Source organism: Moschus berezovskii, chromosome 14 (genome assembly GCF_049115385.1).
Source record: "Moschus berezovskii isolate FMDL1 chromosome 14, NW_MosBer_1.0, whole genome shotgun sequence".
Lineage (NCBI taxonomy): Eukaryota > Metazoa > Chordata > Mammalia > Artiodactyla > Moschidae > Moschus > Moschus berezovskii.
In genome coordinates this window covers 4273730-4293636 of record NC_142473.1, presented here as the reverse complement: position 1 = coordinate 4293636, position 19907 = coordinate 4273730, and the positions used below count along the sequence as shown (strand labels likewise).

Below are 19907 nucleotides of genomic sequence, written 5' to 3'. Positions count from 1 at the left end.
TCCATATATTTTGCACACATTGAATTATCCAACCTTCATAGCAACCCAGAAAGGTAGATTGCTTTATCATATATTTTCACAAATGGAGAAAATGAAATGCACAGAATCAAGGAATTTGTTAAATACACACCCTCATAGGCAGCAGATGGAGGGTGAATCTAGGCAGTGTGGCCTCAGATTCTATGTTAACTCACCTCTCAGACCTGATTTAAAACCTTTCTTCAGTTAAAGTTCATCTCTTTAAAAAATTCTGAATTTTTCACTGATCAATGTACTCTTTAGGAATTTATACTTTTCTTGCTGCAGATGGTTTCTACTCTTCTAACACCAATCGTATGATGACTTACATAATTAGTATTCTTATCTCCAAGTACCTTAAAACTCATATTAACCTTTTAGGAACAGTGAGGATGTTTTCCACATTCCTCACAATAACTCCAGATAATTTCAATTAAGTATTTAAAATGAAAGATAATTATGGAATTATGGAAGGTGAGTGGATACTGTATTACTATTTTAAAGTTTTTTCAAAATATAGACCACATTAAAATGGGAAAACTGAAAGCTTGGATTTTATAAAAAGGAACAAATTCACAGAAGAAGAAAAGAAGCAAAGTCATAAAAGTGGAAGTAGTAGAGACTGACTTACATAGTTCTTACTTACTGTGAGCCACATCCTTCTTCATTTTATCTGCATAGTAACCATGATTATGTCTAAAGTGATTTTCCCAAGATCTTGCAACTAGTAAATAGTGAATCTGGGATTTGAACTCAGACAAACTTTCTCCAGCAACTGTATTCTTTATCAAGAAATATCATTTTGCTAGATTAATATTAATTGTAAATAAATACCAAGACTACAAAATATAAGACAACAAAAGATAAAGGATACTCAGGACAATATATTTTCATAAAGATGTGGTAAAAAATAAAATGTGGCTTATAATATAATTTAATATACATATAATAAAAATACATTTTTGCTAACCAAGTGAAACAATAAAATAAGCTTTTTTTGCTTTGTTTGTATGTGCATTAATTTTTCTGCAATATTCTAAAACTTTATATATCATTATATCATTAAGTCAATAATTAAACTATGGAAATTATAGTAATATGTGAAAATTGTTATAATAATTATAAGTGAAAGTCAGAAACTACAATGGTGATTTCAGTCAAACTATATATGATATTAACATATATCTGAAATAGAAAAATTATATTACTGCAGGATTTTTTCCTAAACAATATTTTTAGGAAAGTATTCTGAAAAATTTAGAGTAAAGAGAGACATGTGTAAGTAAGATCATATATTAGATTATACACATATTGGAAATTTTACAAGTCAAATCCATAGGCAGAAAGGCTCAGTACTTTAATGAGGTAAGTTCAGGAGTATAGTCAAGAGGGTAAATAGTGGTTTCCCAAATTATATAAACTTTAGTGTATTATCCACACATTTGTTATATTATGACCATCAGTGAAGCTGACATCTTGAACACAAGAGGCATAGGTAAAAATTGTCAAAGCATATTTCAACCAAGATTCCAATGGAATCAGGTATAATAGACACAAAAATGAACCAAACTAAGAATGGGTTCTTCAGCAGGGACTCTAACAATATTAGCACTTAATATGGAAATAGTGCTATTTAGATTTTAGAGACCATAAAAAAGATATATAATGCCTGGAATATACATGTGTATATTGACGTTTATGTGGATACAAAATCATCTTTAAATTTTTAGGAAAACTCAGAATAAGATATGGCAAGTATTTGTACTCCATTTCTTTTGAAGGCTAAATTTCAAGGTGTTAAAGTCATTTGCTCAAGGAAAGTACTAGTTCTGGAGTTCGCAATCTTGGTTGGAATAAAAAATCTTAAAGGTCATTCACTCTATATTCTCAAAATGCAAAAACTTTGATCCAAGGCAGCTAACTTCTGAATCAATAGATAGATCTGGGAGAGATTAGGACATGAACAGATTTCCAGAGATTCATATCAGATGAAGGCATTTGGAATAAACAGAGCATGAAACAGAAACTAGGACTTGAGAATTCAGTCCACTTATCTTCCCGAGATGTCTATTCTTTTCTTATGTCTGCAGATTAAACCTTTGTTACTACATCTTATCTGAAGGCATTATCATGTCAGTGAATAAGAGTGTGACTGAATTCATTCTCTTTGGCTTGACACAGGATGCGGGAAAGCAGAAACTGATATTTGGAGTCTTCTTAGAGTTCCAGAAAAACATCTATTTCTGCTTCATTGACTATGCCAAAGCCTTTGGCTGTGTGGATCACAATAAACTGTGGAAAATTCTGAAAGAGATGGGAATACCAGACCACCTGACTTGCCTCTTGAGAAACCTGTAGGCAGGTCAGAAAACAACAGTCAGAACTGGACATGGAACAACAGACTGGTTCCAAATAGGAAAAGGAGTACGTCAAGGCTGTACATTGTCACCTTGCTTATTTAACTTATATGCAGAGTACATCATGAGGAACGCTGGGCTGGAAGAAGCACAAGCTGGAATCAAGATTCCCGGGAGAAATATCAATAACCTCAGACATGCAGATGACACCACCCTTATGGCAGAAAGTGAAGAGGGACTCAAAAACCTCTTGATGAAAGTGAAAGAGGAGAGTGAAAAGATTGGCTTGAAGCTCAACATTCAGAAAACTAAGATCATGGCATCTGGTCCCATCACTTCATGGGAAATAGATGGAAAAACAGTGGAAACAGTGTCAGACTTTATTTTTCTGGGCTCCAAAATCACTGCAGATGCTGAGTGCAGCCATGAAATTAAAAGATGCTTGCTCCTTGGAAGGAAAGTTATGACGAACCTAGATAGCATATTAAAAAGCAGAGACATTACTTTGCCAACCAAGGTCCATCTAGTCAAGGCTATGATTTTTCCCGTGGTCATGTATGGATGTGAGAGTTGGACTGTGAAGAAAGCTGATCGCCGGAGAATTGATGCTTTTGAACTGTGGTGTTGGAGAAGACTCTTGAGAGTCCCTTGGACTGCAAGGAGATCCAACCAGTCCATTCTAAAGGAGATCAATCCTGGGTGTTCATTGGAAGGACTGATGCTAAAGCTGAAACTGCAATACTTTGGCCACCTCATGCGATGAGTTGACTCACTGGAAAATACTCTGATGTTCGGAAAGGTTGGGGGAGGGAGGAGACGGGGACGACCGAGAATGAGGTGGCTGGATGGCATCACGGACTCTGCGGACATGAGTTTGAGTGAACTCTGGGAGTTGGTGATAGACAGGGAGGCCTGGCGTGCTGTGATTCATGGGGTCGCGGAGAGTCGGACACGACTGAGCGACTGAACTGAACTGAACTGAACTGATCCTATACCTTGCAACACTGTTGGGGAACTTTCTTATTGTAGTGTCTATTAAGACAAGCAGGACACTTGGGAGTCCCATGTATTTCTTCCCATTCTATCTGTCCTTTGCTGATGCCTGCTTCTCTACAACCACAGCCCCCAGGTTAATTGTGGATGCCGTTTCTCAGGAGAAAACCATTTCCTACAATGAGTGCATGACCTGGGTCTTTGCAGCCCATTTCTTTGGATGCATGGAGATCTTTGTGCACATCCTCATGGCCTTTGATCGCTAAATAACCATCTGTAAATCCTTGCAATATACAACCCTCATGAACTGGCACTTCTGTGGTGTATTTGTGATTCTAGCCTGGGTGGGGTCTTGTATTCACTCTTAAGCACAGATTTTCCTGGCTTTGAGGTTGCCCTTCTGTGGCCCCAATGTGACTGACCACCATTTCTGTGACTTGCAGCCCTTGTTGAAACTTGCCTACATGGACACGTCTGTGATAAATTTGCTTGTTGTTTCTAACAGTGGGGCCATATGCATGGTGGGTTTCATAATCCTGTTTATCTCCTATGTTGTCATCTTGTACTCACTGAGAAATCACAGTGCAGAAGGAATGAGAAAAGCCCTTTCTACGTGCACTTCCTACTTCATTGTGGTTGTCATAATTTTTGGCCCATGTATATTCATATACACATGCCCACCAACCACATTTCCAACAGACAAGATGGTGGCTGTATTTTATACAATCGGGACACCCTTGCTTAACCCACTGATCTATACACTATGGAATGAAGAAGTTAAAAATGCCATGAAAATGTTATGGTGTAGCAAAGCATGACTTCAGTTGATAAGTGTATATACAGGAATCCTTGTGTATGTTTCCTTAATGATTTAGTTCTGCTTTATGGACAGAAGAAATAGTGTATTTTTGTCCAGAAGCAAGAATAAAGAAATACATGGATATAAAGACAGAGATACACAGCATCCTTATTCTGAGAGGCTTACATTAGAAAATAAAACCTATAACAATTTTGAACAACCTCTGATGACTCTTACTTTAATTCTGTCAACATCAGACAATATTCACATGATAATTTAGTTTCCTGTACAAATATTTCTTCAGAGAGAAGTGGACTGACAGAATATGTGTGTGTGTGCACATTGATTCTTTTTCTAGATTTTGTTCTAGTTCTTATGAAGGTGGTCGTAAGAGCTTATCCATAAGGGACTGGAACTTTACAGAATCACGGTTTCTGTCTTGACAACCTAACAATTAGAGAAGATTCTCTGAGGAAATGTTACTCTGAAAATCAGTGCTGAATCCACCTCACTATTGTATCTACACTGATGACCCTCAAACTCCTATAAAAGCTGGAACTATCAGTGAAAACCTAGACTATCACTGAAAAACATCTTAAAATATTGAGAATAGTTAAGAAGATGAAGGGTCTTATATTTGGCTTAATATGAAATAACAGCCAGTCATTCAGTTGTCCTTCAGAGTCTTTCACATTGTTCTTCACAAAGGAGAGGGAAGAGGAAATAAGAGTTTGGCTGCATGAATGTGCAGAAGGGAGGTAAAGGGAAGGAGAGAGGACAGAAAACGGTGCTTTATAAAGAGAGGGCAAGTGAAATGAAGTGGTCATTTTATCCAAGTAGGAGAGAAGAAGCTTCACCTTGCTTATACTTTGAGAATCACCTCTGGGAATATAAACATTTGCAGGCAATAATGAAGTTTCAGGCTATTCCCATGTCATTAAGTTTTCTGTTATATTTATTTGTGTACAGGAAAGAAGCATTTTTGTTCTTTTGCTTCCCCATAACATCTGAAAACTCAAGTTTCAGGATTTTGGGAAGAACCTGAAGTTGAAAGCTTAATGCTTCTCAAAATTGGGTCTTTTATTTTATATGAGGTTATTAAAAAATGTGTATTTGAAGATAGCTTAATATATAAATAATGTTCACTCACCACTCCCACTACTACAACCACTAAATAATCTCACGATAAAGTACTGTCATGCTATTTTAGAACCTGAGTTTATAATTCCAATTCAAATTGGCACCAAGAGTATTATTTTGTGATATTTAAGTATCATTTAATACTCAAGTACTTAAGTATTGCTTTAAGGGAAGCATTTCTGTCAAGTGAAGACAAAATGTTATTATGTTGCACCGAAGATCCCCAACAGCTCTAATATAAAAAGTAGTGACAGGAAAAGAAAAATATTTAAGACCAAAAATGATATTTGTTAGAGCTTTTAATATCATAGTCACAAGCTGTAAACTTGTTATATATTCCCTCCAAATAAACACTCCCCATTTTTCTAATTTTATCTCTAAATTTCTGCTTTTAAAGCATTTCTATTTGATCCTATGCTGTGCTGTGCTTAGTTGTTCAGTCATATCTGACTGTTTGTGACCCCATGGACTCCCGGCTCCTCTGTCCATGGGTACTTTTTAAGCAAGAATACTGGAGTGGGTTGCCATGCCCTCCTCCAGGGGACCTTCCCAACCTAAGGATTGAAGCCAGGTCTCCTGCACTGCAGGCTGATTCTTTACCAGCTGAGCCACTAGGGAAGCCCAAGAATACTGGAGTAGGTAGCTTATCCCTTCTCCAGGGGATCATCCCAACCCAGGAATTGAACTGGGGTCTCCTGCATTGCAGGCAGATTCCTTACCAACTGAGCTACCAGGGAAGCCCAAGGAAATACTGAAGTGGGTAGCCTATTCCTTCTCCAGGGGATCGTCCCAACCCAGGAATTGAACTGGGGTCTCCTGCATTGCAGGCAGATTCCTTACCAGCTGAGCGACCAGGGACGCCCCTGGTCTTATAAGGATTACATTAAGTGTTACTGGTTCTTAAGTTGTTATTGTTCAATTGCTCAGTCCTGTCAGACTCTTTGTAACCCCATGTCAGGCTTCCTTGTCCTTTACTATCTCCCAGAGTTCACTCTAACTCCTATCCATTGAGTTGATGATGCCATTCAACCATCTCATCCGTCACCCCCTTCTCCTCCTGCCCTCAATTTTTCCCAGCATCAGGGTCTTTTTCCAATGAGTCAGCTTCTTGCATCAGGTGGTCAAAGTATTGGAGCTTCAGCTTCAGCCTCAGTCCTTCCAATGAATAGTCAGGACTGATTTCCTTTAGGATGGACTGGTTTGATCTCTTTGCTGTCCCAGGAATGCTCAAGAGTTTTCTCCAACACCACAGTTCAAAAGCATCAAGTTTCCAGCACTCAATCTTTATGGTCCAACTCTCACATCCATAGATGACTACAAGATAAATCATAGCTTTGACTACACATACCTTTGTCGTCAAAGTGACATCTCTGATTTTTAATATGCTCTCTAGATTTGCCATAGCTTTCCTTCCAGGGAACAAGTATCTTTCAATTTCATGGCTGCAGTCACCATCTGCAGTGATTTTGGAGCCCAGGAAAACAAAGTCTGTCACTGTTTCCATTTTCTCTCCATCTATTTTCCATTAAGTGATGGGACCAGATGCCATGATCTTTTTCTCAATGTTGAGTTCTAAGAGAGCTTTTTCACTCTCCTTTTTCACTTTCAACAAGAGACTCTTTAGTTCCTCTTTACTTCTTCTATTAGGGCGGTGTCATCTTAAGTAAACAAGACATAATCCAAATATAACTTTCATTTTTTTTCGTGTTGTTTATTCAGATTTAATATACTGGGGAAATTATTTACCCATGCTTGAATAAAACCTCAGAGGTATCAGCATTACATACATGACCTGATTCCCTCATACATTTTTGATCTTGCTTCTGGCCTCTCTCTGCCTGGATCACTATGTTTCATTCACTCTGTTATTTTGCATTTCCTCAAAAACACAATGATATTTCTTGAATTAGAGTTTTCTCTGTCTAGAATCTTCATCTCACTAATCCTTACAAGACTGTTTCCTTCTGACCATGTTTGTAAATACTCAGCTCATTGGTATTAAAATATTAATATAGCTCATAACTTTTTTCTAAGGTAATATCAACAGAATTCTAATCAGTTTAAAAGACACATGCTAAAAGAATCCTTTTCTGACTGCCCAATATGAAGCACCTTCCATGAAATAATCACAGCCTTCCATTTCCGTTAACTCTATTATAACGTTCACTTTCTGCCTTCTTGTTTCAGTCACTGTTAATTTTAGTGTTTGTTTATTTTTATGCCTCAACTGTCTGAATAAAGCCATTTGAAAAATACAGGCTCTTGTGTTTTATATTCATCCAACAGATAGTTATTGAAAAACGAATCCATGGGAAGGAAAAAGAAAAACCCCTTCTGGGCTTCCTTAGTATCTCAGTGGTAAAGAATCCACCTCCCAATGCAGGAGATGCGGGTTCCTGATCTGCGAAGGTCACAGAGTAACCAAGCCCGGGTACCACAACTATTGAGTTTGTGCTCTAGAGTCTGTGAACCGAATCTATTGAGGCCCACAAGCTCTAGGCCCCATGCTCTACAACAAAAGAAGTCACCACAGTGGGAAGCCCACACACAGGAACTAGAGAGTAATCCCTGCTTGCCACTACTAGAGAAAAACCCATGAGGTGATGAAAACCCTGCATAGTCAAAAATAAAAATAAATAAAAAATTTTAAAAAATATCGCTTCCTGGAGACTTGTCCAGTCTAGACCGGCATGGAAAGTAATAAAAATCAGAGGATAATTATACAAAATAAACTTACTTTTGGTCATTGTTACTAAGAAAATGAAAACATTGACACAGAGAATAATGGTGAGAATATAAGAACCATTAAATAGAGTCACAGGGGAAGGCTCTTTAAAGTAATGACACTTCATTTAGTACCAGAAGTTGGAGAGAAGTAGTCTCCTATGTAGGATGAAGGCTTGTTTTGATAGAGAGAAAAGCAACATCTTTCATAAATTTAAGAAGTGAAGTGAAGTCACTCAGTGGTGTCAGACTCTTTGTGACCCCATGGACTGCAGACTACCATGCTCCTCTGTCCAAGGGATTTTCCAGGCCAGAGTACTGGAGTTGGTTGCCATTTTCTTCTCCAGAAGATCTTCCTGACTCACAGATCGAACCGAGGTCTCCCACATTGTAGGCAGACGCTTTACCTTCTGAGGTGCCAGGGAAGCCCTGAGGACAAATGACAAATCTCAGGATGTCTGATGCACACCGAGGGGTTGGGTGAGGCACTCAAGATGTGATTGGAGATTTAGAGGAAGATTAACCAGGAAATTCTAGTAAAAGGCAAGGAGATTCTAAATAGTAAACAATAAATAAAGTGGTTCATTAAGATTTTAAAACTGTGTACACTGCACTTTCAAAAGCCAGGGGGTCACTAAGAATGAGTCCTAGAAAAACATCTAAATTTGATACTAAACTTTGGTTATAAAAAGCTCACTTTTTCACAAACAATAATCCATCAGAAAACATTCCTATCTGGAAGTAGTTCTGCTGAGAGATGGCTATATTTTCTCATTACTTATAATGAAGTTTGTTCTGATAAAGATGTACTGATAACGATAGTTTGTTATCCAGCTTTGTGATAGAGCTATCAAAATCCATTTGGAATTATGTTAATGGAAATGAATTAAAGATAAAAATGATAAAAATAGGAATAATAGCAAGAAATTTGACAATTTTGTTGGAATGAACTTTTCCATCAATTCTCCTTTCTCATGTTATTTCTTTTAAAATAATTGCATTTATTTGCATTTTGATTTAAGCTATTGAGATATTTTCTGAGACATCATGTAATTATAATTAAAAAATAAATAGGAAAAGTGAAAAAATAGGAAGGCAATGTGAAGCTAAAGAAGAATAGAAAGCAGTAAGAGTATCATAATCCTTAAATTGTAAACACTATAAATCAAAAATCAGATTTATATTTTTAAGAAATCTCTCTGGTTGTTAGTGGAGAATGGATACTTTTATTACCCCCACATTTCTGAAAGGACAGAGTTCTTTTTAACAGAAACACATGACATTCTGAGCATGACAGTCACTTGCCAACCAAACTCCCCTGTTTCATCCACAGTTTTCTCATGGCGTTTTTCACCTCTGTATTGCTCAGGGTGTAGATCAAGGGTATGATGATGGAATCAGACAGGGCCATCACCTTGTCTATGGGCTAGGTGGCCTCAGGCCTGACATATGAAAACATAAAAGGCACAAAGAACATAACGACCACAGTGATGTGGGAGCCACAGGTGGAGAGGGCTTCACGCTGCCCTTCAGAGCTGCAGGACTTCAGGGAGTAGAGAATGACCACATACAAAGTGATGAGGATGAGGAAGATGGCCATACACATCACCCGACTGTTAAGGATGACTAAGAGGCCCAGGGTGCAGGTGTCCGTGCAGGCCAGTTTCAACAGTGGGAAGAAATCACACATAAAGTGGTCTGTTGTATTGGGACCACAGAAGGGTATTCGATACTTGAAGAGAAGCTGTACCATGGCATGGAGAAATCCCCCACCTAGGCTCCCCCCCAGCAACATGCAGCACATCCGAGGCCTCATGATGGTCGTGCAGTGAAGGGGCTTACAGATGGCCATGGAGCGGTCATAGGCCATCACGGTGAGGTTGAGGAGGATGCCCACTCCACCAAAGAAATGCTCAGAGAAGAGCTGGGCCATACAGCCTTCCAGGGAGATGGCAGTGCTCTCAGAGAGGGAGTCCACAATCAACTTGGGGGCAATGACGGAAGAGAAAGTGACATCCAAAAGGGACAAGGCGGTAAGGAAAAAATACATGGGTGATCTCAGACTCTGACTCATAACCATGGTTACCACAGTGAGGAGGTTGCCCAAAACAGTGGACACATACATGATTAGAAACACGGCAGAGAGTATTCTCCGCAGCTCTGGATACCTTGTAATTCCCCAAAGTATGAATTCCATCACACTGTTGTGATCTCCCACGTATCCGGTGCTGATAGGAGCTCCAGGTAAGAGTTAGGAGACCTGAAAAAGCAGCACATGAGTTATGACTAGTGATTATTTGACTTCAAGTATTTCCAGGATCTCAGGGAACTTATGGGTTTTTTTGTTTGTCTGTTTTGTTTTTTGTGTCTTTTTTTCCCCCCACTTATTCATTATCCAAAATTTGACTGTTAATAATCTGCTAAATAAAAAGCTTAAAAGAGAGCTGCTTCTTTAGTGCTAGGTTCTCCCCAGGCTTATTCCTTCTCTTTTTAAATGGTGTTTCCATGTGAAATGAATTTCTCCCTTTTACTGTTATTATTGATTATCAGCACCTGCCCACTCCAGGCACTAGAATAACACCATAAGTGACTATTTTACAGATGAAGGAACTGATTCTCACAGACTTGAGGTGACATAGCCAACGTAGTACAGCACGTGAGTGGGGAAGCCAGAATGTGGACCATATTTTCTGACTCCATAATCAGTGCTCTCAAATACCAATATTTCTCCTCTGGTCATTGCATTGTGATTTTATCATTTACCAATCACTGTGCTAAGTATTTTACAGTATACCATATAATCCTGCTTTATCTCCAAATAAATATTAAGTAACTTCTACTTTCTTTGATTTTTTCAAATGTTTTGATGATTCTTTAGTAATTCAGTGCTTTTCTTATAAATACTAAATTAATGAAATACATCTAAAACTATAATTTCTGAATAATATGTTGCTCATTAATGAAGATAACAAAACACAACGATCCAGCAAAGACTCAGGCCACAATATAATCCACTCAAACGTGAGTCAGTCCTAGTCATTCCTTTCAGTTTTCTCTGTTCCCTAAATGGAGTTAAGAATTCTAGAATGCAATAGGGACAATTCAATAATTAGTTTTTAGGTTCACTAACTATGCTGGTGTTCCATCCTAAAGGAAATCAGTCCTGGGTGTTCATTGGAAGGACTGATGCTGAAGCTGAAACTCCAACACTTTGGCCACCTCATGCGAAGAGTTGACTCACTGAAAAAGATTCTGATGCTGGGAGGGATTGGGGGCAGGAGGAGAAGGGGACAACAGAGGATGAGATGGCTGGATGGCATCACTGACTCGATGACATGAGTTTGAGTGAACTCCAGGAGTTGGTGATGGACAGGGAGGCCTGGTGTGCTGCGATTCATGGGGTCGCTAAGAGTTGGACACAACTGAGCGACTGAACTGAACTGAATTATGCTGCTGGGCAAGGTGCCAAGATACACATTGCCTCATTTAAACCTCATATAATACCATATGAACTATGTACCATTGCTATTCCCATTTTAAAGAAGATAAATCGAAATGTTGGAATGTTAACTCTCTTGCATATGATTATATAACCCACATGCCATGAAGCTGGCATTTTGATCACACAACTCAAATTCTTAACCACTGTTTCCACTACTTGAAAAGAGAACAGATTTATGTGGTATTTCAGGAGAGTTGTTACAACCTAAGGAAAAAAGTTACAATGAAAATATGCCTCCTATTATTGAGATTTTTCAGGGAAGCTGGTTGCCTTATTTTAGGAATTTTGCAAGCAGCGTAACTCCAAATGGACATTTGGTCTATAATTCTTGGCAAATGATAAAAGGTCACTCTGGTTGAACAACACCAGCTCTACCCCTTCCCATTACAGAAAATGCAAAGCATCCACAGGAGACTATGGAAGTGCCATTTTATACATTCCTTAATCTCATCCTCTCCCTCCCAGCCTAAGAGCTGAGACCTTTCTTGCGGGCATCCTTGTGAATTATAAGGAGCACTGGCTCAGGAGTCAGGAAATGACAAGTGTGTTTTTTTCCAGGTTGTGTCCCTAATCTAGCATATCACTTGAGCGTATTGCTGGCACATCTGACTGAGCCTCAGTCTCCTCATTTTCAGTGTAAGGATGGTCCACTCATGAGAGGTAATGGGAGGGAAACTGTACTCTTCGTATACAAACAGTCGCTCTTAATTGTGTTCATTGACTATGCCTCTTGGCAAGATTTTGCTAGAGAGGTGATTTGTTTCATGTTAAAAAAAAAAAAAAAAGCCCCTGCTCTAAATAATATCTAGTACCCCTTTTGTCCTATGACCAGAGCGACTCCTACCTGACATTCAGCTCCTGTCATCAGCACCCCTCCCTTCTTTATTCAGTGTTCCTGTTTCCTCACTTTATTGCACTGTCATCTCATCCACCTCCTGCCAGACTCAAATCATTTTCTTTTTCATACCTGCCTTTCTGTTTACAGGGAATATCACTGGGTCCAGACACATCAAATTTGTCAATAACTTGAAGTCATTGCCAGTCCATTTACTGCTTCGTACACAACCTCAGCTTCCTCAAGGCTCCATTTCTGCACTAGTACAATTAGTAAACAAGAAACCATAGATGCTGTATATGTATTGCTTATTACCTGAGGGAATTGTGCAAAGCTTCTGTTTTGATGTTTCTCAGTCATCACAAACAACCAAATGATGTAAGCATTTTAATTGTGTGGATTTTCTGAAGTAGCAACTGAATCTTAGAGAACCTGTGTTATCTTCCTTGTAGTTTCTTGGCAGACATTTGATTAATCCAAAGTCCTACTATTAACTCCTATAATTCCCAGCCCCTGTACTCACTTCCTGCATTACAGAGATGTTGTGAAGGCCCAAGGAGGTAATACACAGAGAAAAACTTTTTTCCTGATCACATCCTTATGTCTGTAAGTTCTAGGCTTGCTTACTGTCTTCGTCTGTTCCTTTTTTACCAACCATTATCAGGTGTCCTACCTGCTACGTTTCCCCAATGCCTGCCCTCACCTTCACCAGACTGAATATTTATTCCACTTACTCATAAAACATTTTTTAATATATTATTATTTCATAGGGCTTCCCTTGTAGCTTAGCTAGTAAAGAATTCACCTGCAATGCAGGAGACTCTAGTTTGATTTGGGTCCAGAAGTTCCCCTGGAGAAGGGATAGGCTACACACTCCAGTATTCTTAGGCTTCCCTGGTGGTTCAGACAGTAAAGAATCTGCCTGAAATGAAGGAGACCTGAGTTTGATCCCTGGGTTGGGAAGGTCCCTTAGAGGAAGAAATGACAACCCACTCCAGTGTTCTTGCCTGGAGAATCCCCATGAACAGAGGAGTCAGCAGGCTACAAATCCATGGGGTTGCAAAGAGCTGGACATGACTGAGAGACTAATCATATTTTACTTTGTATTATTCCTTCATGCTTATTTTGTATTTTTTCTTATGTCCATAGGGACATGTTTAAGGACTGTTACTTCTTTCACTTTCTGCAAGTTCTTAATAAATTAGGAAGATTGTGTTTGTATCAACATAATCCAAAGCATTTTATCAGCTGGAAGGAAGCTGCAGTGAGCCATGGGGCGCAGGGCATGCTGGTGCTAGCTCATCTCTTGGTTTGAGAGCAAATCTGCTGTCAGAGTCTGGCGATATTTCTCTGTCAACCAGGCACAACGATGCTGTGTCCTGACTGTCTACATTTGCATTCCTAGGCATGCTTCAGCCAAAACCAAGAATTAGAGAGTACCTTGACCTTCCTGTCTAGAGTTGCATCACACAACCCTTTACCTTCCTGATATTTCCTTTCACAGTGGGTCAGTAAGGAGGTAAAATGAAGACAAGGACAGTTTAAATTAATGCTCTTCTTTTTCTTTGCCAGTCTACTTCCATCACTTTTCCCTAATTGACAGCAAATATTTTGAAAGTTGGTCAGATGTGATTCATTTCTTTACATAAAGGGAGGGTTGATAAATTTAAAAATCATTAAAATAAGAATCATTGTGAAAGTAATACATGAAAGAAAATAAAATATCAAAGAAATTGTAAGCCTCAAAACTAGACCATGGCTAAGAGACAGGACGGGTAGTTCTGTTTCCAGCAGAGGGAACACCATGGACCAAGGCCCAAAGGTAGAGTGAAGAGACATCGTGTAAATAAAAGAGAGATGAAGGGTCTTGGTTCTCACACACAAGTTCAAGAGTTTATTTCTGCAACAGTTTTTAGCTATGTAACTATTTTTTTGTTGTTGTTTAGTCTCTAAGTCGTGTCAAGCCGTTTTGCAATCCCGCAGACTGTAGCCCCCCAGGCTCCTTTGTCCACGGAATTTCCCAGGCAAGAACACTGGAGTGGGTTGCCATCTCCTCATCCAGGGTATCTTCCTGACCGAAGGATTGAACCTGCTTGGCAGGCAGGTTCTTTACCACTGAGCCACCAGGGAAGCCCATATAACTATTTTAGTGATGTAATTTACTCTTTACCATGTACATTTGTACTTAGAAATGTTGAACTTGCATATTTATACATGCAACTGAACAATATAATTATACAATAGGTACACATATACATTGTACTTTACATTTTAAAGAGAAAAATTATCATTGATACCACTCCGTGTCAGTATAGGAAGATTTACCCTATTTCAATTTTCTGCTATTTTTAGAAAAGTGCAGTTAAATATTCTTGTGATTATATATAATGTATATGCTGTTTCTACAAGAAACATGTTTACAATGGAATTGCAGAATCAAAGTGTATAAACATTTTAAACTGAATATACTCATATATTCTTTTTACAAAATGTTTATTCTCAACAATATTATATCAGAAAGCTTTTTTATTTCTACCTTATATCCTATGAGAATACATTGTATGTTAGAAAACAATTCAAAAAAAACTTTCAACAAACATTTAAGCCAGTTTCATAGATAAATGACAGTGAGAAATACTTTGTCAGTTCATAAATACACCTGTTTCTAATAACTGTAATAATAATAATTCAGTTCAGTTCAGTTCAGTCGCTTAGTCATGTCAGACTCTTTGCGACCCCATGAACCACAGCACGCCAGGCTTCCCTGTCCTTCACCAACTCCCGGAGTTCACTCAAACCCATGTCCATCGAGTCGGTAATGCCATCCAGCCATCTCATGCTTTGTCATCCCCTTCTTTTTCCACCCCTAGTCCCTCCCAGCATCAGAGTCTTTTCCAGTGAGTCAACTCTTCACATGAAGTGGCCAAAGTATTGGAGTTTCAGCTTTAGCATCAGTCCTTCCAATGAACACCCAGGACTGATCTCCTTTAGAATGGACTGGTTGGATCTCCTTGAAGTCCAAGAGACTCTCAAGAGTCTTCCGCAGCACCACAGTTCAAAGCATCAATTCTTCGGCGATCAGCTTTCTTCACAGTCCAACTCTCACATCCATACATGACCACGGGAAAAACCATAGCCTTGACTAGACGGACCTTGGTTGGCAAAATAATGTCTCTGCTTTTTAATATGCTATTTAGTTTGGTCATAACTTTCCTTCCAAGGAGTAAGCGTCTTTTAATTTCATGGCTGCAATCGGCATCTGCAGTGATTTTGGAGCCCCCCAAAAAATAAAGTCTGACACTGTTTCCACTGTTTTTCCATCTATTTCCCATGAAGTGATGGGACCAGATGCCATGATCTTAGTTTTCTGAATGTTGAGCTTCAAGCCAACCTTTCCACTCTCCTCTTTCACTTTCATCAAGAGGCCTTTGAGTTCCTCTTCACTTTCTGCCATAAAGGTGGTGTCATCTGCATATCTGAGGTTATTGATATTTCTCCCAGCAATCTTGATTCCAGCTTGTGCTTCTTCAAGCCCAGCGTTCCTCATGATGTACTCTGCATATAAGTTAAATAAGCAAGGTGACAATATACAACCTTGACGTACTCCTTTTCCTATTTGGAACCAGTCTGTTGTTCCATGTCCAGTTCTAACTGTTGCTTCCTGACCTGCATACAGGTTTCTCAACAGGCAGGTAAGGTGGTCTGGTATTCCCATCTCTTTCAGAATTATCCACAGTTTATTGTGATCCACACAGTCAAAGGCTTTAGCATAGTCAATAAAGCAGAAATAGATGTTTTTCTGGAACTCTCTTGCTTTCTCCATGATCCAGCGGATGTTGGAAATTTGATCTCTGGTTCCTCTGTCTTTTCTAAAACCTGCTTGAACATCTGGAAGTTCACGGTTCATATATTGCTGAAGCCTGGCTTGGAGAATTTTGAGCATGACTTTACTAGCGTGTGAGATGAGTACAATTGTTCGGTAGTTTGAGCATTCTTTGTCATTGCCTTTCTTTGGGATTGGAATGAAGACTGACCTTTTCCAGCTGGCCCCGGCAGCGCAGACGCGAGAGACGCCGGCGCTGCACAACAGACCATGCACTGAAACGTGGCTGAGAGGAGCTACCCCACGCCCAAGTTCAGGGCGGTGGCCGAGAGGAGCTTTCCCACGTCCAAGAGGCGGTGGCTGCGCGGGCACAGGAGGGCCAAGAGGAGCTACTCCACATTCAAGGTCAGGAGGGGCGGCCTTGAGGAGATACCCCTCATCCAAGGTAAGGTACAGTGGCTGCACTTTGCTGGAGCAGCTGTGAAGAGATACTCCACAACCAAGGTAAGTGAAACCCAAATAAGACGGTAGGTATTGGGAGGGGGCCTTAGAGGGCAGACACACTGAAATCATAATCACAAAAATCTAGTTGATCTGATCATATGGACCACAACCCTATCTAACTCAATGAAACTAAGTCAGGCCGTGTGGGGCCACCCAACACGGATGGGTCATGGTGGACAGGTATGACGGAATGTGGTCCACTGGAGAAGGGAATGGCAAACCACTTCAGTATACTTGCCTTGTGAACCCCATGAACAGTATCAAAAGGCAAAATGATAGGATACTGAATGAGGAATTCCCTAGGTTGGTAGTTGCCCAGTATGCTGCTGGAGATCAGTGGAGAAATAACTCCAGAAAGAAAGAAGGAATGGAGCCAAAGCGAAAGAAATACCCAGTTGTGGATGTCACTGATGATAGAGGCAAGGTCCGATGCTGTAAAGAGCAATATTGCATAGGAAACTGGAATGTTAGGTCCATGAATCAAGGCAAATTAGAAGTGGTCAAACAGGAGATGGCAAGAGTGAACATCGACATTCTAGAAATCAGTGAACTAAAATGGACTGGAATGGGTGAATTTAACTCAGATGACCATTGTATCTACTACTGTGGGCAGGAATCCCTTAGAAGAAATGGAGTAGCCATCATGGTCAACAAAAGATTCCGAAATGCAGTACTTGGATGCAATCTTAAAAATGACAGAATGATTTCTGTTCGTTTCCAAGGCAAACCATTCAATATTACAGTAATCCAAGTCTATGCCCCAACCAGGAATGCTGGAGAAGCCGAAGTTGAACAATTCTATGAAGACCTACAAGACCTTTTAGAAATAACACCCAAAAAAGACGTCCTCTTCATTATAGGGGACTGGAATGCAAAAGTAGGAAGTCAAGAAACACCTGGAGTAACAGGCAAATTTGGCCTTGGATCATGAAATGAAGCAGGGCAAAGGCTAATAGAGTTTTGCCAAGAGAACGTACTGGTCATAGCAAACACCCTCTTCCAACAACACAAGAGAAGACTCTACACATGGACATCACCAGATGGTCAACACTGAAATCAGATTGATTATATTCTTTGCAGCCACAGATGGAGAAGCTCTATACAAGTTAGCAAAAACAAGACCAGGAGCTGACTGTGGCTCAGATCATGAACTCCTTATTGCCAAATTCAGACGTAAATTGAAGAAAAAGTAGGGAAAAAGCATTAGACCATTCAGATAAGACCCAAATCAAATCCCTTATGATTATACAGTGGAAGTAAGAAATAGATTTAAGGGTCTAGATCTGATAGATAATAATAATTAACATTTATTATTTATAGAGCTTGTCACTTCCTTGAGGTCTCAGACTTAGTGAATACTATGGCTTAAATTTAAATTCCAGAAAACCTGACACTGCGGCTTATCTTTTTTTTCTCAATTCTGTTTGATATATGGATATAAACCTTCTCCAGTGAACACTGGAGTACCTAGATGGTTCTGGTGCTTGCACTTGTTTTTTCAATTTTATATGTATTCAGTGCATTCACAGCTTATAGAACTATGTGAGTATTCAACTTAATTAGATTTATCACTTAAGGAATTCAAAACAGTCTCTTCATACAAATATCTTCCTAGCTTCTTTCTCTAGAGTGTAACTAACTCTAGTAGAAATTTTCAGAATGAAAGTGACAATAATGTTGTTATTTAAAAAATTAAAGTCTACAGTAGCTTATTTGTTTTTACTCAGGGTTCCCCTAAGTTGCCTCCATTAACATCACTAAACCACCAGCATTGCCATCACTACAGTATTCCTCTATGTAGATCTAATTACAGCTAAATGCAGTACTTATGTTTGGACATATAGAGAAATATTAAAATTAGTTTCATTCTTAAAGCCATTAATTCAACATATTATTGACTAAATATAATGCATTTTAAGAAAAAAAAGGTAGTACTGTTTTTTTTTTTCCCCTGAACAGAGAATAGAAGCCAAGAGTAAGAGAGAAAAGTCTTGGACTGTGGGAAAAAGAAGGAAACAAACAAACAAACAAACAAAAGAAATGGAAAGAGAGTGAGAGATACAGATGCAAAGTCACATGGAGACAGAGGTAAGAAATAGAAAGGGGCAGAGAAGGGAGGGAGAAGCAGAGAAATTGAAACTGGAGTAAAGGACATCAAGTAAATTCCTAGTAACTATTTCTCAGTACACTACACACTTCCTTTCTTGCTACCTATGAGTGCTGTTTTTTGAAATACACGTTTTAGTTTGTTTAGCAATTTTCATTTCTAAGAGAGATATTCATTTAATTTTTAAGTTTGCTCAAAAGGATACAAAAGCAGATCAAGCAAAATAACTTATTCTAACTCAAGTTAATACTGAAGTTCCTAAGCTGGAGAATAAATATTGATTGCATATAAAGAAAAGAGATATTGAGTGTGAATGATTTATGTACTCTACTTGTTCACTGTAATTCATTTAATTAATGATTGCCATATGTCGAAAGTAATTTCTATGCTATATTTCTGTGAAATAATTAAAACTCTACATATGACATACTTAAGTAATAAGGATGCTTCTTAGAGCTTACTTATAAGAGTTGGTCAAAAAAGGAAAATTCTATAAATAAAAATTATAAGGTCATTTGAGACCTAACCTAAGATCTTACCAACTCAAAGTTCATTCACAAGAGGTAACTTTAGGGAGTCCAAGAACCAAGAGAAATTATTCCAAGTTGATTTTTAAATTTTCTTTTTTCACAGTGAACAAAAGTTGTCTGGGATATAAATGAAGTAAATGTCATCCATTTATTACTTCTTGGTCAAATTTGCAGATTAGAATTTTTATTGCTTTCAAAGAGAGATTTAAAAAAGAAGTTAAGTATTTATGTTCTTAATGAAGAAATAAACTTTTTTGATTTTCCAGGCAAGAATACTGGAGCGGGTTGCCATTTCCTCCTCCACTTCTGGTTTACCAAAGGATTTACATTCTCTCTAATTATGGATGATTGCTAAAAGTCACCCAAGTACAGTGCTTACCAAATCCTTTAGATCCTTGTTTGCATCCCAGTTGAGTGTAGTCTGAGGTCAAAGTAGAAAAATTTTTCTTTTAGCTTAGAAATTATATTATGGATGTACTATTCACCTTGAACTTGGACTATAAGAGTTCAATGCCTATTTGAGCAACTGTGACATGGAACAGATTTACATCATTCTAGCTGACCCCGTGAAGCTG

The 19907-nt window shown here is 38.7% G+C and overlaps 2 pseudogenes; one reads left to right on the top strand and one right to left on the bottom strand.

Annotated features, from left to right (window-relative positions):
- Window positions 1-2148: 2148 nt before the first annotated feature.
- LOC129554910 (olfactory receptor 4C11-like) lies at window positions 2149-4186 on the top strand (annotated as a pseudogene).
- A 5142-nt stretch (window positions 4187-9328) lies between these two features.
- LOC129553530 (olfactory receptor 4C6-like) lies at window positions 9329-13026 on the bottom strand (annotated as a pseudogene).
- Window positions 13027-19907: the final 6881 nt, after the last annotated feature.